At 37.5% G+C, this 23366-nt stretch overlaps 1 protein-coding gene across 5 annotated transcripts in view; it reads right to left on the reverse strand.

Moving 5' to 3' along the window:
• LOC309857267 (uncharacterized protein) overlaps positions 1-23366 on the reverse strand; it is a 77903-nt gene that overhangs the window by 25311 nt on the left and 29226 nt on the right. The window lies entirely within an intron of this gene.

A 23366-nucleotide genomic window follows, 5' to 3' on the forward strand; every position in this document is an offset into this window, starting at 1 on the left:
CAATTTCATATCATTGACTTGAGTACTACTATGTTTTTACTACTGAAAGATCAACAAATGCTTATGCTAATCAGCTTGATACTTGGGATGCCAGAATGGAAATTTCTTTGTCTACATAAAGTAGTCGAGCTGAAAAATACCCAGGGATATCCATAGCGGTCATGCTTTCAATGGATAGGAAGCTGCAAGCAAGCAAGAACTTCTTAGCCAACACCCTCACCAAATTCAGCAACATGCCACCAAGTTTTATTTGTTCTTGTGCAAATGGCTCTCTCTAAGAGAACATTTCCTTACATAGTTCAACCTAATATTAGGCTTAAATCCAAGGATGCTAAGACTTAATTATCTCATTTCCTCCATAAGTGATACAGCATGTTACTATTTGGCTATAATTGTTAATGGTGTTCCTAACACAGACTTGGAGGGGAGGTGTGCTAGGGACTGTGTATTGTTTTTGACGGTAGCCATGGATGATGAGGCATACCTATGCAAAATGACTTGCATGCAGGATTAGACTTAAAGCTATTCATTGATCTTTTCTAAATATTAGTATTAAAATGCATTTTTCCCAGGATTTCTAACTTTGTGTCACTCTGAACAAGAGGAATAGGTAAGGGTTGAGTATGCTGTTTCTCATTTAACCAAATGTAATTTAATTTAGACATTTGAGTGCTTGCTACTTCAAAGCAATGAAACATAAGCTTTTCACATGACTACACACATGAGCATACACAAAACATACATAGAACACTGTACCATCAAGAAAAAGCATTCAGGTATAGCTTTCATGGCTCTATTTTTTTTAATTATATATCTGGACATCACGTGTCTTCCAAGTTCTAGTTCTATATCTTCATCTGTCTGATAAATATTTCCACTCAGGATGTTCCTCTATTACCTCAAACGTATCGTATCTAAAATTAAATCCCTTACGTCCAGTTCTAACTAGCTTTCCTATATTAATAGTCATGCATACCATAAATATTCCAGTTACTCAAGGTCCAAAGTTTGAAGTCACCTTTTACCCTCATTGTAGTTTTAATTCACATTTGCCTAATGGCTAATTACAAACTATTTTTCATATGTTGATTTGGCCATTTGTACATCTTTTTTGGTGATGTGTTCACTCATCCAGTGTATATTTAGACAGTTTTATCTCTAGAATTTTAATTTGTGTCTTTCATGTTTTCTATCTCTACTTATATGCTCTATCTTATCTACCCTCTTGTACATATGGAATATTATGAAATTACTGTTAAAAAATGTTCTTGCCCAGTATGGTACTGGCACAAAAACAGACACATAGATCAATGGAACAGAATAGAGAGCCCAGAAATAGACCCTCAACTCTATGGTCAACTAATCTTCAACAAAGTGGGAAAGAATGTCCAATGGAAAAAAGACAGTCTCTTCAATAAATGGTGTTGGGAAAATAGGACAGGAACATGCATAAAAGTGAAATTGGACCATTTCTTTATACAACACACGAAAATAGACTCAAAATGGATGAAAGACCTCAATGTGAGAAAGGAACCCATCAAATTCCTTGAGAAGAACACAGGCAGCAACCTCTTCAACCTCAGCAGCAGCAACTTCTTACTAGGAACATTGCTAAAGGCAAGGGAAGCAGGAGCAAAAATGAACTATTTGGACTTCATCAAGATCAAAGGCTTTTGCACAGCAAAGGAAAACAATTGACAAAACCAAAAGACAACAGACAGAATGGGAGAAGATATTTGCAAATGACATATCAGATAAAGGGCTAGTATCCAAAATCTATAAAAAATACTTAGCAAACTGAACACCCAAAGAATAAATAATCCAATCAAGAAATGGGCAGAAAACATGAACAGACATTTCTCTAGAGAAGACATCCAGATGGCCAACAGACACATGAAAAAGTGCTCCACATCACTCAGTATCAGGGAAATACAAATCAAAACCACAATGAGATACCACCTCACACCAGTCAGAATGGCTAAAATTTACAAGTCAGGAAATGACAGATGCTGGAGCGAATGCTAAAAAAGGGGACCCCTCCTACGCTGTTGGTGGGCATGCAAGTTGGTGCAACCACTCTGGAAAACAGCATGGAGGTTCCACAAAAAGCTGAAAATAGAGCTACCTTACCACCCAGCAATTGCACTACTGGGTATTTACCCTAAAGACACAAAGATAGTGATCCGAAGGGGCATGTGCACCCAAATGTTTATAGCAGCAATGTCCACAATAACCAAACTATGGAAAGAGCCTAGATGTCCATCAACAGATGAATAGATAAAGGAGAAGTGGTATATATATACACAATGGAATACTATGCAGCCATCAAAAGAAATGAAATCTTGCCACTTGCAATGACGTGGATGGAATTAGAGGGTATTATGCTTAGCGAAATAAGTCAGTCAGAGAAAGACAACTTTCATATGATCTCCCTGATATGAGGAAGTGGAGATGGAATGTGGGTGCTTTGGGAGGTAGGAAAAGAATATGAAACAAGATGGGTTCGGAAAGGAGACAAACCATAAGGGACTCTTAATGTCACAAAACAAACTGAGGGTGGCCAGGGGTGGGGGTAGGGAGAGGGTGGTGGGGTTATGGACATTGGGGAGGGTATGTGCTATGGTGAGTGCATGAAGTTGTAAACCTGGTGATTCACAGACCTGTACTCCTGGGACTAATAATACATTATATGTTTATAAAAATAATTTTTAAAAAACTTTAAATAAAAATTAAAAAATAAAAGGAAAGAAAAAGTGTTCTTACCTGTATATTCTATCACTGGCAGTATTTGTGGGTCTGTTTCTATTGATTAATTTTTCTCGTCATCATGACTTACTTTCCTACTCTTTTGCATGGCTGGTATATTTGACTGGATGACACTGGGAATTTTACCTTGTTGGGTTCTGGACATAATTGTTTTTGAGAAAGAGTTGATATGAAACATTAGTTTCAGGCATACAGTATGATTCAATCCACAGTAAGTCTAGTCACCATTAATTATCATAAAAGGTTACAAACTTTGTTCTTGTAATGCAAACATTTAAGATCCACTCTCCTGGGAACCTTCTAATATGCACAATACCATTGACCATAATCACCAGGCTCACACCACATTCCTATTCATTTCACAACTGGAAATCTGTACCTTCCCTTTCATCCATTTTGCCTGCCCACCAGGCCCTTTCTCCACTGGTAACCATCCCTGTGTTCTTTGTATTCATGAGTTTGTTTGCTCATCTTTGTTTTTTAGATTTTGCATGCCAATTGTATCATATGGTATTTGTCTTTCTCTGACTTATTTTACTTAGAAGGATACCCTTGAAGTCCTCCATGTTGTTACAAATGGCAAGATTTTATTCCTTTTATGGCTGAGTAGTATCTGTGCATGTGTGTGTATAGTATATATATGCATGTATTTGTGTCTCATATCCTTATCCATTCATCCACCAACTGACACTTAACATTGTTTCCATCTTGACTATTTATCCTTTTTTTGTTCTTATAAATATTTTTGAAGTGTATTCTTTGACACTGTTAAATTACTTGGAAACAATTGGATTCTTCTATAACTTCTTTTAAAATGTCAGGATTAGAGCAGGCTTCATTCCACAGACAGTTTTGTTTCACTACTGAAGGTAGATCTTTCTGGAGTAGTCTTCTGATATCCTATGAATTACTGGGGTTTTCTACTCTAGCCTTCAAGAAGAGAAACTATTTTTACTTTGAGATATAGGAATTGTTCTCTAATATCTTCTTGGTGATTCTCTCAGGTTTCTCTTTCTCACTTATTTTATTAGTATTCTCGCTCCCCACTCCTTTTCATACTCCTCCCTATAAGCTTTTGCTGTCTTGAACTCCCAAAAGATCATCTCAATTCATGGGAGAGACTGCTAGACTCTATCAGGATTCTCCCTCTATATCCTGCTTCCTTCATCTCTCTACTCAGTAAACTGGAGTTTCACAACCTCTGATCTTGTGCTGACTTTGTTTTCAACCTCTGATCACTGTCCTGTCATCTGTAATGTTGAAGATCTAAAAACCTTGTTTCATATACTTTGTTTTACTTAGTTGTTTCAGGAAGGAGGTTATATCAAATCCTTGCTACTCCATCTTGGTCAAGTGTAGAAGTTGTTACGGCTTTTTAAACTTCTTGGGCCAGTCTTTGTACAACTCACCTAATAGGTCACAGTGTATCATCTGGTACGTGAACTATCTGACTACTGAAATTTTTCTAACAATGTTCCCTATTCTCAGTCTCTACTACTTGCAATTCATTCACTTTAACTCAGTCACAATAATTTTAATGTACCATGACTTTCTTCAAAACCAGTGAAGTTTCCCTTTGGCTTCAGGATGCAATCCCAATTTCTAGTCTAGCATGCAAGATCTCCACAATCCGACCTCCATTTATTTAACTTTCAAAACTTACTTTTCATTATTCCAACCAGGCTGAACTAAACAGGGCTTCCCAACGTTATTTGTGCACATCACTCTCTTTGTCTTGTTAGGATATTCTCCCCATGAAGAACACTCTTCTCTATGCCTATTCAAGTTCTACCCATTTTTCAAGAAAGTGTTTAAGTTTCACTTTCTTTTTAGATCCTTTAAGACCCTACTCCATGAAGCTTCTATGTGTATTTTTTTTTTTTGTCCTTACTGCTTAAAATTATTGCCTTGCCTACCAAGATGGTAATTTAATAGGTTTTTTGACAATTTTCCTAGTAACTTTTCAGAACAAAGCTTAGAAGTTCAGGTTCTTTTCATTCTTAAAAATTAATTTTTGATAGGCAAGTCTGACTTTTCCCTCACTAGATGATATAACTCTTGACATCAGAAGCTTGTCTTATACACCATTACCTACATGCTTAAGCTCATCACTGTGTCCTCTAGGAGTGTAATATTTCATGGTCAGTCTCTGTGCTATTCACATTCTTTTGCTAAAAATGTCAATGTAAGTTTCTTATCCCTGATAACCTGTCAGCTCTGCAAAGCTTCAAGGTGATAGGCTGTAGGAACTCTTCCTTTAATTTCTTACCTCCTTTACTATTTCCCCTTCAGGAAAAAATTATCAGCTTCATATGTGGAGTGATTCTACAACAGGGTGAGGAATGCCAACAGAACACCTTAATGCCAATGAAACACTGAGACACCTTAGTCTCCCCATAGCACAAGGCTCTCCTGATGCTTGGTAAATCTGTGTTCTAGTAAAGGTCCCAGTCATCTTTCATCTTAGAGAAGTAGAGGTTTTGTCCACTCTCTCAGGAGCTATGGGTATTCAAAAAGCAGGGTCCTTTTTGTTGGGTATCAAGATATGTCAAACAATTCCCAGTACCCTAAAGAGAATCTTCTCCTTATATTTTGAGATTCCCAGCCACCCTCATAGTGTAGATAGCCCAGTGGCTTTTCCTTTTTTTGTACTCTGGCTCACATTTAAAGAACAGAGTTGCTAACTACCAGGATATAAAGACCATGGTGCCTGTAAAAGGTCATTCTCATTGCTATTAACTAGCCTCTTCCTAATTTGTGGTATATGCCACCATTTCCATGACGAAGGAAGTGATCCAAAAGTACTGACTGATCTCTCTTTAACATTTTTTCAGCCTGGAGTTTTCTTCCACCAGACATAAGCATGGGTGACTTTTACTTCAGTAATAGCTATAATCAGTTACCATTTTATTGGAGGCAACTTCCCCAACCTCACTTTCTATCTTCTTATCTTGTTGGGTTTCATTATAGTGCTTACAGCCACTTGATACATTTATTCATTTTTCTCTTCTCCATCATAGTAGCCAACATGAATAGCTCAGCTCAACTGTCTGTGATATATCACCATGACAGAAAATCAAGTCATTAGGACCTTTTTTTGGGATCACATTTCCCCCTTAGCCTAGGTTACTACTACCCAACCATTTGTCATTTAATTCCTTAACCCTCAAAAAAAACTCTCACAAAAAAATAACTAGTGTTATTAAAAAAAAAAAATCTCTTAATGTACATATATGTATGTAGCCGAAAAGAAAGTGGTGATAACACGAATTATGAGTCTTGGGGCCTATCCACTCTGCCCTGGCTGACCACAAACCCACTTTATATTGCAAAAGAAAGCTGTTAGAGCGTTTGCTTTAAGATACAAACTCTAAAAACTCTAATAAAACAAAATAGAACTTTATTCATGTTTAATGGTTGCATTGCAAGCATGGATTTCACAATCTCAAACCATATGAAGGAACAGTTTATATGCTGATGTTGTTCTTAGGGAACATGTCAACTAAAGAATAAATTTATAGACACAAATTAAATACATAAGGGAAAGGCAGGGAGTGGCTTCTAAGAAATCATAAAATTTAAGCATTTAGGGAATGGAAAAATACATAGAATTGACTTTTATTTAAGTGTGGGAGAGTTCACAAAAATAATTTTGAAGAACAATTCAATTAAACTACATTTTGGTATATAATAGATACCTACATGCAGTCTTTCTTTACTTTAGGCCTTCAGAGGCCAAAGAACCTCATGGATTACTCAAAGTTACCTCTACCTGTTAGGGCTCAAATTCCTCCTTTTCTGCTTGGTTAAAGTTGATATCTTAACTCCAGTGATAAATTAGCTCTTCTAGGAAACAAGATAGCAAACTAGGATTAAAAAAAAACAGGAATTTCCAACAAGATGCATTAAAGGACACAGGACTTACAGTGAGCAAGTCATCCTGGTTTGTCCAAGACTTTTCAGCTTTAGGACTAAAATTCAACAATCAGGGAAACCATGGAGTCCTGGGCAAACTGGGATGGCTGTCACCCTTACAGATATCTCTCTAATGATAACAAGCCCAAGTTATCAGATCACACCCAAAACTATTTATTTGGTTTTGTGAAGTCATTGCCTGATGTACCAAGACCAAAACAATGGACTGGGTCTTAGGGTCTATACCAGATAATGAGCTTTTGCATCTGGCAGACATCTTGCCTAGATACTATGTTCTGCTGTTTACTAGCCCTGTGAGCTTTTGCAAATCCCTTTACAATTTTGACCTTCGGCTAGTAGGACTGCTTATAACACCGAAATAGGAAGTTACTTAGCATGGTGCCTAGAGTTAAGTATCTCTATGTAATTTATTATTAGTTCATCATTAGTTTTTGATGTGGTGTTCAATGATTCATTAGTTGTGTATATTTTTAATAAGCTGCAGTAGATGGTATCTCCTCCTCTTCATCCTCATCATTATCATGGCCCTAAGAATCAAAGGTTCAGGCTCTTTCATTATTTATTATTGTGACCTTGGTCAAGACTTTTCCCTGTCCTAGACCTCAGTTTTCTTACCTGTAAAGTGAAGAGAACTATAGAACCCATCCTTGTACTGGAAGATTATTATGAAATCAAATGAGAAAATGTAGGTTAAGAGAAATGTATATTGTAAAGCTGGATTCAAATGCAAAGATTCAAGATATGCTAATGTGTCAATGCTGAAGGAAGGACTGGACCTCCAGAAATGAAATGGATAACAGTAGTTACACTTATTTAAAAAGTCAGTTGGCATATTGCCTGTGGTGCTAGTTATTAAACCTCAAGAAAGACAAAACAATCAGGGAGAGTCCAAGATGGCAATGTAGGAAAATCCTGAACTCAACTTCTCCACAAACAAACCAAATCTATACTTTCATATAGAGCAATTCCTTCTGAAGAATGGAGGCCTGATTGAACAGCTTCTGCACAATGAAGAATGGCAAGAGAGATGGAGATACAGTAATGAAGGAAACCCCCAACCCTGATGTTGCAAACTATCATAGGAAGGGACAGTACTGAAGGACCAGGAATAAATTTTTCTCCCTGGGAAACATGGTGGTGGGGAGGGAGAAGCTGCCATTTTAAATTCTAGTTGCCCTTTCAAAGGAACTAGCCCTGAATCCCTGCCAAATGTCAGGGGAGTGGCTAGAATGCTCCCTGGATCTAAGGTGATGGTAAGCACAATACTTTATGCTACCCCTCCACTTTGAGAGTACAGATTGGGGGAGGAACTGGGCACTATAGTTGGCCAGCTGCTTCAGGGAGAACTGGGGTTCTGCTGCACACTATCTCCAGCTGTCCCACCAAGGTAGCCTCAGTACAGTGCATACTGGGATACCCCTTGGCAGTACTCCCTTAGCTCCAGCCATTTTGCTAAAATGGCACAGGCACAAATCACTGCACCACTTCAGCACCAGAATTTTAGGAACATCCCCAGTGCAGAGCACCTCAGGACCTCTCAGCCTATAGCTGCTTTAGACTCAGACAACTCACAGAACACCCTTAAGCAAAACACACAAGGACCTCCCTCCCCACCCCACAATTTGGTGCCAGCTCAGCCCCAGCTGCCCAACCAGGACACCCCCTAATGTGGAGTGTTCTGGGATCCTGCAGCCCACATTGTCTCAGCTCCAGCCACCCTGCCAGTGCACCCTCTATACAGAGTGCCCCATGACACCATAGCTATCATCTACTTTGCCTTCAGTTGTTCTGAAAAAGCATGTCCTCTACAAAGAAAGCCCTGGGACCTTCTAGCTTGTACCCATTTCAGCTTCAGCAACCCTGTCAAGGTGCTGTCGATAAAGAAATCCCCAGGACCATACCAGTCTGTGCATACTTTGGCTCCAACAATCCCACCGGGGTAGCCCCAGCAAAGAATGACACAGGACACCCCCACCAGCCACAGCTCTAGTCAGCCACCCAAAGTCACCAGGCACACAAGTGTACACTGGTGATGGCCACACACAAGACTATTACTCTAAGTTTAGGAGAAGTAGATTTTACACCTAATTCATAGAAATACACCCAGAAAATTAAGAGGAATATGCTCTAAAAGAAACAAAACCTCAGAAAAAGAACAAAGCAGATAAGTAATCTATCTGATAAAGAGTTCAAAGTACTGATCATAAAAGTGCTCACTGGACTGGAGAGAAGAGTAGATGAACTTAATGAGTACTTCAGCAAAGATCTAGATAATAAATATAAATTACCAGAGTTGAAAAATAACTGAAATCAAAGCTAAGCTTTGGGAAATCAGAGGATATAGAAGAATGGATAGGTGATCTGGAATACTGGATAATGGAAAGTACCTAAGCTCAACAGCAAAAAGAAAAAAATATTAAATGAGGTTAGGGTAAGTGATATTTTGATAATATAAATCAAACATTTGTATTATAGTAGTCCCAGGAGGAGAAGAGAGGTGGGGCAGAGAATTACTTGAAGAAATGATAGCAGAAAACTTACCTAACCTGGGGATAGAAACAGACATTGAGTTCAGGAAGGACAGAAAGTACCAAACAAGAAAAAGCCACTGAGGTCCACATCAAGACACATAATAATTAAAATGGTAAAGATTAGGGGCACCTGGGTGGCACAGTCAGTTGAGTGTCCACCTCTTGGTTTAGGCTCAGGTCATGATCTCAGAGTCTGAGATCCAGCCTCATGTGGGGATCCACACTAAACACAGGGTCTGCTTACAGTTTCTCTCTACCTCTCTCTCAGGCCCTCCCCCACTGCATGCTCACTCTCTAAAATAAATCTTTAAAAAAATAAGATGGCAAATATTAACCATCAAGACAATTTTAATAGTAGCAAGAAGCAACTGGTTACATACAAGGGAAACCTCCTAATAACAACATCAGATTATTTTTGTCAGAAACCGACTATATCATGCCACTCCCTTCTGGCTACAAAGTACTGGAAGGTTTAAAAAAAAAAAAAAAAAACAAAAAAAAACAAAAACCTACAACTGAGAATACTCTACCTGGCAAGATTATCATTCAGAATTGAAGGAGAAAGTTTCTTAGATGAACAAAAGTTAAGAGTTTATCACTACTAACCTGGCCTTATAAAAAATGTTAAACATACTTTAAGTAGAAAGACCATAATTATAAGAAAAGTATGGAAGAAAAAATTTCACCAGTAATGCAAACATACACTAAAGGTAGTAGAACAACCACTTATAAAGCTATTATAAAGATTAAGAGACAAAAATAATAAGATATTACTAGTTGCAGGGACTGGAAAAATAAAGATATAAAATAGGACAGTATACATAAAAAACATGGAAGTAGGAAGAATGAAACTTCCTTAACGTGTATTCAAACTTAAGTGAAGATAACTTAATATAGATTGATTTAGGATGTTATATATGAACCTTATGGTAATCATAAACCAAAAATTTACAACAGATGCACAAAAAGTGAAGAGAAATGAAATCAAGCATAGCACTAAAACTCATCGATAAGAGCAAGAGAATTACAAAAGTAATCAGAAAGCAATTAACAAAATGGCAAAAACAAATCAACTAAGTGTAAATGGCCTAAATACTCTAAAAGACACAGGGTGACTGAATGGTAAACAAAACACCTAATACCCATCTATATGATGCATACAAGACACTACAGACTTAAAGACACATACAGACTAACAGTGAAGGATAAAAGTTACTCCATGCAAATTGAAATGAAAAAGAAAAAAGCTGAATAGCAATACTTAGACACAATAAAGTTTAAACAAGGACTATAATAAGAGACAAAGGGCACTGCATAATGATAAAGGGATTAATCCAACAAAAGGATATAACACTTGTAAACATCTATGCACCGAACATTGGAGTACCTAAACACAAAGCAAATATTGACACAAAGGAGGAAAGTGACAGTAATACAGTAACAGTAACAGGGGACTTTGACACTCCATTTTCATCAGTGGAAAGGTCATCCAGGCAGGGGAGAAAAAAGCAGTAGAAAACAATGTTTTTGAATAGCACATTAAATCAGGTACACTTATATAAACAGAATACCCAAAATAGAATATACTTTTTTTTTCAAGTGCACATGGACATTCCCCAGCATAGATCATATGGTAGATAGCAAAACAAGTTTCAATAAATTTGAAATGGAGATCATATCAAGCATTTTTTTTTTTCTGGCCACAATGGAATGAAACTAGAAATCAATTACAAAAGAAAAAAAAAACTGGAAAAAAAGACATGTAGGCTAAACAACATGCTACTAAATTACCAATGAGTCCGTGAAAAAAATCAAAGAAAAATAAAATACATGGAGATAAATAGGAAGACATAGTGGTCCAAAACCTTTGAGACACAACAATACCATCCTAAGAGAAATTTATACCGAGAAAAATCTACCTCAAGAAACAATAGAAATCTAAAGTAAACAATTCATCTTTCATCTAAAGAACTAGATAAAGAAGAACCAACAAAACCCAAAGCCAAAAGTTAGTACAAGAAAGGAAATAACAATCAGAGCAGAAACAGATGAAATAGGCACTAAAAAATTACCAAAATAGAAAATATCAGTGAAATCAAGAGCTTTCTTTGAAAATATAAACAAAATGATAAACTTTTAACAAGACTCATGAAGAAAAATAAAGAGTACCCAACTGAAATCAGTAAGAGGAGAAATAACAATCAATACCACAGAAATACAGATTAGAGATTATCAAAAATTATATGCTAACAAATTAGACAATTTAGAAGAAATGGATAAATTTCTAGAAGCATACAATCTTCCAAAAGTAAATAGAAATAGAAAATAATGAACAGATGATTGGTAATAAAATGAAATTGTAAAGAAAGTCAATAAACAGAAGTCTAAAACTAGACATATTCACAAGTTCTAGAATATTTAAGAGATAATATCTATTCTCAAACTATTTCAAAAAATAGAAGAGGAAGGAAAGCTTCTAAATTCATTCTATGAGGCTAGCATTACCCTGATACCAAAATGAGACAGAAACACTACAAGGAGGAGCAGGAGAAAGAATTACAGGCCAATATCCGTAAAGAATACAGATGCCAGAATTCTTGAAAAAAGTTAGCAAACCACATTTAACAATACAGTAAAAAAATCATTCACCACAATCAAGTGAGACTTAATCTGGAAGTGTAAGAATGGTTCAATATTTACAAAATCAATTGATACTACATTAACAAAATGAAGGATAAAAATGGTATCTTAATTGATGTGGAAAAGTGTAGTCCTCGACCCGCAAGGATGACAAGAAGCCTGGTTCAGTGTTAATATTCATTTCCTCCTTTTATTTCGTCAACTTCCTTAGCTTATATGCGGCAGGGTGACCAATAAGGGGTCAAGCCATGGGGAGAGCCAATGAGAGTCCTGTTACTATGCTGATTAAATTTGAAACAGCCAATGACTATGTCCTCCTTTAGGCGGGCTTCACCAGAAAGTTCGTTGTTTACTTGCAGCATATTTTGCTGGCAGTGAGCCAAGCGCCATCTTGTAATGGCGGGGACTTTCCCAGTGGGAGGTGGTCCCTGACATCTCCCCCTTTTTTGTTTTATGGCAGAGATGGTGCCTGTCTTAGGTCGTCAGTAGCAGAAAACATCCTTACCCATCATCAGACACAAGATATCAATGATCTCTGTCCTGTCTTAGGTTGGTATGCTTCTCTACTGATCTTACCCATCTTTGACTACCGATCTAGCAAGCTTAGCCATATCTGGGGAGATGTCCCAGCCTCTATTGACATAAGGGCTTGTACTATAGCTCCGCTCTGCTCTCGCTGCTGTGTTCTCCATTGGCGAACTTTTCTGAATAGAAGCAGAATGCCAATAAGGAGGAGGACAAGAAGACCAATTGTGCCAGCCCATTGTTTGGTAAACTGGAACAATTGCTCAATGTTTGAAATAGATCTGGAAGGGAAGCTGGTTGCACACGCGTACTATTTACTCGAGTTATCTCAGCCAAAAGGATTTGTGTGAAATTTTGAATATAGTCAGACCAAGCACCCTGCAAACCTGGGAAAGCTGTTCGGAGGAATTGCTAATCTGACTAAGGTTAGAGAATTTTACAGGGGTAACACAGAGTGCAGAAAAAGAAACAATAGAACCAACACTCAGTATTTCAGCTAGTGAAGAACGGGGGAAAATAAAGGAAGAATTAGTTAAAGGTAAAGGATAGGGCCAAGCCTTTAGAATAGCCCATAATTCACGTGTCGCCATCTGGGGAATTAGGAATATCAGAGTCCCCCACGACAGTAGGAGGATCACGGCTTCCTCTGTCCTCATCCTCGTTCTCAGGGGCCTTCCGGACCAATCTCTCTGGAATCCAAATCGGCACTTCTTTGTCCTGCGGACTTCTCCCTTGCAAGGTTTTTATATTTTTCTTAATATTTCTCGGGTTTCGGCACCATTTTTCGCCCTCGACCCGCAAGGACGACAAAAAGCCTGGTTCGGTGTTAATGCTTCATTTCCTCCTTTTATTTCGTCAACTTCCTTAGCTTATATGCGGCAGCGTGACAAATAAGGGGCCAAGCAGTGGGGAGAGCCAATGAGAGTCCTGTTACTATGCTTATTAAATTTGAAACAGCCAATGACTATGTCCTCCTTTAGACAGGCTTCACCAGAAAGTTCGTTTTTTACTTGCAGCGTATTTTGCTGGCAGTGAGCCAAGCGCCATCTTGTAATGGCGGGGACTTTCCCGGCTGGAGGTGGTCCCCGACAGAAAAGTCATAACAAAACTCAACAGCTGTTCGTGATACAAACTCATAAGTGGGATTACATGGACCACATACCTCAAACATAAGAAAGACCACTGATGGCAAAACCCACAGGTAATAGAACACTTAATGGTTAAAAATAGCTTTTCCTCTAAGAGCAAGAGCAAGACAAGGATTCCACTCTCACCACTTTTATTCTGCATAACCTGAAGTCCTATGCACAGCAATCAAACAAGAAATAAAAGCCATCCAAATTGGTAAAGAAATAAAATTGTCACTATTTGCAGAGAACATGACACCATAAATAAAATCCCTGAAGACTCCACCAAAAAAAGTAGCAGAAAACCAAATTTTAAAAGACTCCATTTAAAGTTACACAAAAAAGAATAAAAATACTTAGGAATCAACCCAAGAAAAAAATGTACCCTGAAAACTATAAAACATTGATGAAATGGAAAAGTACATGAACAAATAGAAGATACATGTTCATGGATTAGAATACTATTGGTAAAATGTTCACTCCACCCAGAGCGATCTACAGATTCAAACCAATTCCTGTGAAAATACCAACAGTGCTTTTCAAAACACTGGAATAGTCCTAATATTTGTATGGAACTACAAAAATCCTGAATAGCTAACACAATCTTGAGAAAAAGCAACGACTGAGAACTTGAAAATTACATTCTGAGAACTCTATTTGTCAATTTTCTCTCAATAAAAAGGGATATCTTATTAAAAAACAAAATGAGGGGAAGTTCACATAATAACCAAATATTTAAGTTTTTAGAAGTAAGGCTTATTGGCCTCATACACCTGTTCAGAGCTCATGTTATGTATTTATGTAAGTGTATAGCTCCATGCTTGTGATCAAGATTAGTGGTGCTCATCAATATCTTTATTTTTATCTTTTTATTTAGATTATCACAGTCTATTTCTTCAGCTCATTTAGGCGGCCCTGAGAGACTAGTCTGGTCAATGGCATGAGGGAAGAAGTACTATGTACCTCTTTCAAACCTGGCCCCTGAAACTTCACTTGAGATCATCTTCACCTTCACTTTCCTCATGTGATTAGGGGTGCAAGAACCCACTGCAAGACTGAGAAAAGATTAAAAGAGCTTGGATCCCTCCATGACTGTGGAATATAGCATCGTTAGCCTACCCATTGCGTCATGAACAACAAATCCTTCATGTTTCCTATATATTTCTGCAACTATGGTTGTGACATTTAATTTCAAGCTTTAAATATCTTGGTTCAATACTTTACCAAGTTACCTCACAGACTTTTTCTTTTTAAATTTATCTGATATTTTACCTACAGAACTTTGAAATGGTACATAGATTTCAGGATCATTTTAGAAGAAGAATATTAATTGCAGGGGCCCAAACATGAACTGATTAAATTAAAACAAAACCTCAGATAAACCTTTGGCACTGACTTCAAAACTTCTCTTGTTGATAGAGAATAATTCCCTTATGAACTATGCTGGACTTAATTAACACATCTTTCTGTACTAGCAGTTGCTTGTGCAGGGATGAAAAACAGATTTAAAGAACAAGAGGTTGTTGCAACAACTTGAGTGTGATGAAGCCATGTTTCCCTTGTTACAGTGTGAACTGTGCACTGGCAGCTGCTTGAAAAATTTATGTTATTCTTTATTTAAATTCAATTAGCCAACTTACAGTACATCATTAGTTTCAGATGTAGTGTTCAGTAACTTCTCAGTTGCATATAACACCCATTGCACATCACATCATGAGCCTTTCTTAATGCCCATCACCGAATTACCCATCCCCTACCCTCCTCCCCTCCAGCAACCCTGTTTCCCATAGTTAAGAATCTCTCATAGTTTTTTCTCCCTCTCTGATGACTTCCCATTCTGTTTTCCCTCCCTTCCCTTATGATCCCTCTATGCTGTTTTATTCCACATAAAAGTGAAACCATATGATCATTGTTCTTCTGACTGACTTATTTCCATCAGCATAATACCCTCCAATTCTATCCACATCAGTGTAAATGGTATTTATCCTTTCTAATGGCTGAGTCATATTGTATATATTACATTTTATATATGTACTACATCTTTATCCAATCATCTGTCAATGGACATCTAGACTCTTACCACAGTTTGGCTACTGTGGACATTGCTGCTATGAACATTGGGGCACAGGTGCCCCTTTGGATCACTACATTTATACCTCTGGGGTAAATACCTAGTAGTGCAATTGGTAGGTCATAGGGCAGCTCTATTTTTAACATCTTGAGGAACCTCCATACTTTATACCACTTTCCAGAGTAAAGAATGTACCAGCTTGCCTTCCCACCCAGAGTGTAAGTGGGTTCCCCTGCTTCCACATCCTTGCCAACATTTGTTGTTTCCTATCTCATTAATTTTAGCCATTCTGACTGGTGTAATGTGGTATCTCATTGGGGTTTTGATTTGTAAGTCTAATAATACAATTCACCATTGTACTATTTTCAGTGAAACATTTCTGTAAAGCATTTTAATTACCAACAGTAAACCTTTCCCTGGGAATGTGTTTTTTGTTTGTATTTTTTTTTAACAGTGAAGCTTATTTTTCTTGCCATAATTTATTATGTGTAAATCATGTCTTCTTTATATTACTTCAAAAGTGGGCATCATAGGCTATTTTTACTGAAGCTAGTATCACACAGAAATGCTGACAGTTACATAAAAGGTTTATTAAGTGGCAACATCAAAACATGATCCATTAGTGGGAAGCTGATGTACTTTGCCATTAAATCATAGGTCTCTATAAAAGTGTTAACCTCTTTGAATCAAATTGGGACACAGATAAACAGTAAAAAGCAATACCCAAGTTAGTTCAAATGTAATATTTATTAGTTAATATGCTAGAGTTGTGAAAGTAGATATATATTCACCAAGTTATACGAATTAGCATAAACCCATAAGCCTAGGGCACAAAGAACTCTAGTGAGGGTTAGTTCACACAAGCAGGAATAGAAACTTGAAAATTCCAACAACGACTTAGAGCACCAACATTATTGTCCATCTCTAGCTAGTAAGGCTGATGGCTGCAACAGTAACCGTGTGTTGGTGACTGAAAAGACTGGCCCCAGACCAGAAAATAACTGAAATGAAGTTCTGCCTATTTCCCATACAGCACTGTAAACTGTGTGACCCAAGATCACCATTACCTTATTCTGCAGCACTATCCTAGAAGACATATGGCAGGATACTCAGAGCTATTACTAGAGCTATCTCCTGCATGTATGCATGCATGTACACACCCAGAGGTCTTTGGCAAGCCACACATCTAATTAGGGCCTTTCAATCCCTTAGGGTAGTGAAGAGAATACCATGGGCCACACTGGAGTCAGGACCTCTGGTTTACTCCTGGAATTAAGAGAAGGTGGGAAAAGGGGCCTGGCACATTGCAAGTCATCAACATTACTTATTGAATGGAGAGTCTTATATGTAAGGGAGTTCCTATTTCAGAGAACTTTGAAAAGTACCTTAAAAGACTTGTTCCCATGAACTTGTTTAAAAGCAGATCTAGAAGACCAAATAGGGATCCTGCTCCAGGCTGTCCTCTAAAAGTAATGCTTCCTAAGCCTTTCTACATCTTGACACACACAGAAAATGATAGTATTTGCATGAAACAGTAGTTAAATGGAGGATTTTGGAATCCTACATAAGGTGGAGGTGACAGGAAACCTGAGGGCTGATGAGATGGATCCTCCAGCACATAGTTTGGAAGCTATGTTCCAGAAGAGATGAATAATACTGAGAGTCCATTGAGGGATCTAGCTTTTCCTGTTATTATTTAACAGATTCTATCACCTGCTGAGTGCTTACCATATGCCAGCAACTATACCCAACACTTAATGCACACTATTTCTTTTTATCCTTAAAGTAATCTAGGGACTCTACTGGTAACAACAGCATGAGATGGTCAGATGACTGCTCCATAGAAAATGACTATACACTGGACAAAACCATTTGTGACAATCATTTCAGGGCACTGGAAAATAACCAAAGGTAGGCAACAACTTGGGAAATACTAATTCATGTGAAACTGCTACTGCATTGAGTAATAACTAAGAATTAACTTTTGGAGGGGAGGTGGGAGTCTGAGAGCATTCCCAAGCTCCACCAACTACCAAACATGGGCAGTGAAAATCCAGCTTTATGAGCTGGAGGTGACAGACTCAGGAGCAGGCAACAAAGCAGTTAGAAATTTCAGAGGGAGATTTTGGATGTGAGAAAGCTATAGAGCAACTGATACAATAAGCTTTCCATATATACCTGGTTAACTGCTAAACTATGTGTGCTTATTGGATACAGCAGGGAACCCAACAAAAATTGAAAGAAAGCATGTGAATTTGCCACACATCTGAATGCACAGTGAAATCTACACAAAACAGAGGAGGATGAAAGCCTGACTAACTCAGAGTCTCTGACTACAATCTCTGCCTGTTTGGCCTCTGAACTATGCAGGTGCAGAGGAACTCCTTAGAGAACTAGGCAAAAGAAAAAACATCTGTGGTTGGAGATTTCAGTTTGACTCCAGGCATGTTAAAGTCTAAATCCCTCCAAAGAACAAAACCGATTTCAGATTCACTGTGAGTACAACTACAAATGCTTTTTACTATTTTTTGACCAAAATATATGAGATGGGAAAAGGAACAGGAATGACCCATATCTAGGGAAAAAGGCAGCCATTAGAATTTGACACTGAGTGGGCTCAGAGGTTGGATTTAAGACAAAGACTTCAAAGAGCTATTATAAATACATTAAAAAATTAAAGGAAATCCTGTTCAAGGAATATTCAAATAATGAACAAATAGTAAATACTAAGAGAAGGAAACTAAAAGAATCTAATGGCTATTGTAGAGAAGAAAAGCATATTAATGGAAGTGAAAAATATATTGTATATACTCAAACAGATTTGAAATGGTGAAGAAAAAAACAATGAATGAAAAATCAGTAGGTCACAATCTAAAAACAGAACAATAAAGTTAAAAATAAACAAACTTGAAGATCTGTGGGTCAATATCAAGCACTGCAAAATATAACTCAGGCCTGACCTCAAGGTAAGTTCTGTTAAAGCTGCACATGTACCCTGCCCAGACATTGCTGCATACTATGCCCCACACCTTGTGCCTCCAACTGCTGGTGTATGGCCCCCAGCCACTATAGCATTTCAAGAGATCTGGCATAGGATTTGCGACCTAATGGAAATTTTGCTAATCCTGCTGCCCACTCCCAAGTTCCCTGGTGGCCATGCTCCCTCAGAACTGGTGTGCCTGGGTCCTACTAACACTACAGAGAACAAGCACAGCCCACAACAGCCAGAATGTCAGTGCAGACAAGTGCACTGAAAGGAACCTAAGTGACTCAGACACAACAACAGATTATAGGCATCACACAGAGAATACTCTTTTGAAATGCCAGATTCTGCGAACAGGGGACACTCTATTGCAGGGCACTCCAAGACCTCTTTTTTATAAAGTAGCTCTTTTCAAGAGCAGAAGACATAGCTGATTTTCTCAACACAGGGAAATAAGACACAGAAATGCAGAAAAAAAATGAGGAGACAGAAGAATTTATCCCAAATGCAAGAACAGGACAAGGCCATGCCTAGAGATCTAAGTGAAACAGATATAAGTAATATACCTGATAGAGAATTTAAGGCAATGATCAGGAGGGTACTCACTGGACTTGAGACAAGAGTGGAGGACATGAATGAAACCCTTAACAGAAATAAGGCATGATACAGAAGAGAGAAAGGGCTCAATAAACAAAATGAGAAACGTGCTTGATGGAATGAACACTAGGTAGAAGCAGCAGAAAAATTTAGTGACCTAGAAGACAGAATGGGAAGTAAACTGAAGAAAAGAAATAGAAATTATATAAAACAATACATTTAAGGAACTCGGTGACTTCAAACAGGACATTTGTATTTTAAGAGTTCCAGAAAAAAAGGGAGTAGGGAGCAGAAAATTTATTTGAAGAAATAATAGCTGAAAACTTCCCTAATCTGGGGAGGGAAACATATCTAGATCCAGGGGGCACAAAAACTACCATCAAATCAACAAAAGCAGACCTACACCAGAACATATATTAAACTGGCAAAATATAATGGTAAAAACAATATTTTAAAAGCAGTAAGACAAAAGAGGTCATTAACTTACAAATGAAAACTCATAAGGCTAGCAGGAGATTTTTCAAAAAATTTTGCAAGCCAGAGTAGAGTGGCATGATATATCCAAAATGCTGAGTTGGAAAAATCTGCAGCCAAGAACACTCTATCCAGCAGGACTACCATTAGGAATAGAAGAAGGGATAAAGAGTTTCCCCAACAAAAACCTCCTAGGAGTTCATGACCACTAAACCAGTCCTGCAAGAAATATTAAAGAGGATTCACTGAGTGGAAAGGAAACCCCAAAAGTGACAATATAGAGGTAGGAAACACAAAAGTAGTAAAAATGATTCTTTCCTCTTAAAAAAAAAAAAGCAAAACAAAAAAACCACAGAGTCAAAGAACTCACAGAATAAAAGAATATAAAATATAAACATACACCTAAAATGTGGGGAGTTAAGGAACAAAGAATGGTCACAAAGTTAAATGACAACCAACTTAATATAGAAAGCTATATGTAGAAGAGGATAGAATATCACTAAAAAAAAAAAGTCAAAAATCATGATAAGAGAAGGATTAGAGAAACACTTCAAAAAATATAACATGTAATAAAATGGCTATAAATACATATCAATAATTATTTAGAATGTAAGTGGACTAAATGCTCCAATCAAAAGACATAGAGGATTGAAGAAAAAAAAAAAACAACAGAATGGATTGAGGGAAAAAAGACCCATTTATACTGCCTATAGGAGATTCGTTTTAGGCCTAGACACCTGCAAATTGAAAGGGTATGGAAAAACATTTATCATACAAATGGATGTCAAAGGAAGTGGGAGTAGCAATACTTAGTTCAGACAAAATAGAACTTAAAGTTTTACTTTAGAGAGAGAGCACGTGTGAGAAGGGGAAGAGGTAAAGGGAGAGAATCTCAAGTGGTCTCCCCATTGAATGCAGAGCCTGATGTGGAGCTCAATCCCACCACTGCAAGATCATGACCTGAACTGAATTCAAGATTCAGATGCTTCACCAACTAAGCCACCCAGATCCCCCCAGATAAAAAACCTTAAATCAATGACTATAATAAGAGATAAAGAAGAATACTATATAATCATAAAAGGGACATTCCAACAAGAAAATAGAAGTTATCAATATTTATGCACCAAAGAGGGGAACACTCAAATATATAAAACAGTAACAAAGGAGCTAATAATAATAGGGGGCTTTAAAAACACCATTTATAGCAATGGTCAGATAATATAAATGGAAAATCAAGGAAACAATGGCTTTGACTGACACACTAGAATAGGATATTTTGAGTATATCTGTTAAATCTATCTTAAAAGAAAACACATTCTTTTCAAGTGTATCACAGAATATTCTCCAGAAAAGATCACATGCTGGTTCACAAAACACGCTTCAGCAAATTCAGGAAGATCGAAGTCCTACCATGCATCTTTTACTGACCACAATGCTATGAAGCTAGACATTAACCACAAGAAAAAAATCTGCAAAGAACACAAATACATGGAGTTTAACATGCTTTACTGAACAATGAATAGGTCAACCAGGTGTAAAGTTTTTTCCGGCGAGATAAACACAACACCAGGCAAAGTGGGTGCAAGGCAAGATTTATTAAAAATGCTCTCCGCCGAAGTTTCAGGGCTCAGGAGAAGGGGAGCCAGGAAAGTTGCGCCGGGAGGAGGTGGGCACCCTCGGGCGAGGTTCCGCCACTCTGGAAAGCAGAGTGGCGGAAGTCGCGCCCAAGAAAGGGAGGAGGGGACTTTTAAGGGGTCTCAGAGGAAGCTCAGGGGTCTTTTGGAAGTTTCCCTTATTTGGATATCCCGCTTGCTCATCGGGATCCCATTGGTCCACGGGAGCCCGGGGCGGGGGGTCTCAGATTCCTGCTTGGGCCTTTGTTCTCCTGTCCGAGCTCAGGTCTTGTGGCGGGAACTTTCGCCATCTTTAGTAGCCCTTCCTGCCAGCCCAACACCAGGAAATAAAAACAGAAATAAAGTACATGAAAATGAAAACACAATGGTCCAAAATCTTTGGATGCTGTAAAAACAATTCTAAGAGGCAACTATATAGCAATACAGGCCTATTTCAAGAAGCAAGAAAAATCTCAAACAACCTCACCTTACATGTATAGAAAAGGGACAACAAACAAAGCCTAAAGGCAGCAGAAGGAAAGAAATAAGGAGTAGAGCAGAAATAAAAATAAAAATGTTAAAAATTAAATAGATCAATGAAACCAAGAAATGGTTCTTTGAAATGGTTCACTGAACCATTCAAATGGTTCTTTGAAATGGTTCATTGCCTTTGGCAACGTTTCTAGGAAGAAGTTGCTGTGGCTGAGGTCAAAGAGGTTGCTGCCTGGGCTCTCCTCAATACCAAGCATTTTTAAAGAAGAACAGCAAAGTTAGAGGACTTATATACTACCTGATTTCAAAACAATATAAAAATAATCAAATAGTATAATATTGGCATAAGAATAGAAATACAGATCAATGAAAGAGAATGGAGAATTTGCAAAGATGTTTAAATGGTTAATTGATTTTTTAACAAAGGCGTGAAGTAAACCAATAGTGAAAAGAAAATCTTTTCAACAAATAGTGCTAGGATACCTGGCCATCTGCATGCAAACAATGAACCTTGATCCTTGTACCATGCACAAAAGTTAACTTAAAACAGATCATAAATCTAAATGAGAACTTATTTTAAAACTAAAAATTCTAGAAGAAAACCTAGGGAAAAAAAAATCCATGACACTGCGTTAAGCAAGATTTCTGAGATGTGACACCCAAAGCTTCTTTTCTGGCTTATGTTTATTGTGTCATAGAAGAAAAAAATTAGTAAGTCAGCTTTTATTACAAGTACTCTGGTCTTTGAGATATACCAGCAAGGAAATGAAAAGTTAAAGACTGAGAAAATATTTACAGAAATATCTAATGAAAAATTTGTTTCCAAAAAATATAAAAAGTGCTTAAAATACACAGTAAGAAAAAATTTTTATGTTAGTAACCATACAACTTAATTTTAAATTGGGCAAAATATTTGAACACACCTTACACAAAAGATACATAGTTTTCTTTACAAGCACCACACAAAAGAAGGTATATAAGTTGAACAGATACTCCACAGAAGATATACAAATGATCCACAAGACACAAAGAAGCTCACCATCATTGAAATTAAATTAAGCCCTCATTGAGACACCATTCCATGCCCACTGGAATAATTCAGGTTAGAAAGGTGGACAATACCAAGTGTTGTTGAGGATGTGGAGGAACTGAAACACTATGTACTGTAGGTGGATATGCAAAATGGTAGAACCACTTTGAAAAGTTTGACAGCATCTTATAATATTAAACATATACTTACTTGGCTCAACAATTCTACTTCTAGGTATCTACCCAAGACAAAACCTATGGCCACAGAAATATTTATATGATTATGTGTAGCAGCATTATCCATAGTAACCCCAAATAGATACTACCCAAACATAAATAAGATGTGGTAGGTTATACAATGGAATACTTTTCAGCCATAAAAGGGATGAACTACTGATACAAGGTACAAACAAAATGCATGCACCACAAAACAACATGCTAACTGAAAAACGCTAAAAGCCTACACAGTTTCCATTCACGTGATATTCTGGAAAAAAGCAAAACTGTTGGAACAGAAAGCAGTCAAATGGTTTCTGGGACCAAGGAAAGGTAGGCATTAGGGATTGAAAAAGGCCCTTTACT

This window comes from Mustela nivalis (assembly GCF_964662115.1).
Source record: "Mustela nivalis genome assembly, contig: HAP1_SCAFFOLD_572, whole genome shotgun sequence".
NCBI lineage: Eukaryota > Metazoa > Chordata > Mammalia > Carnivora > Mustelidae > Mustela > Mustela nivalis.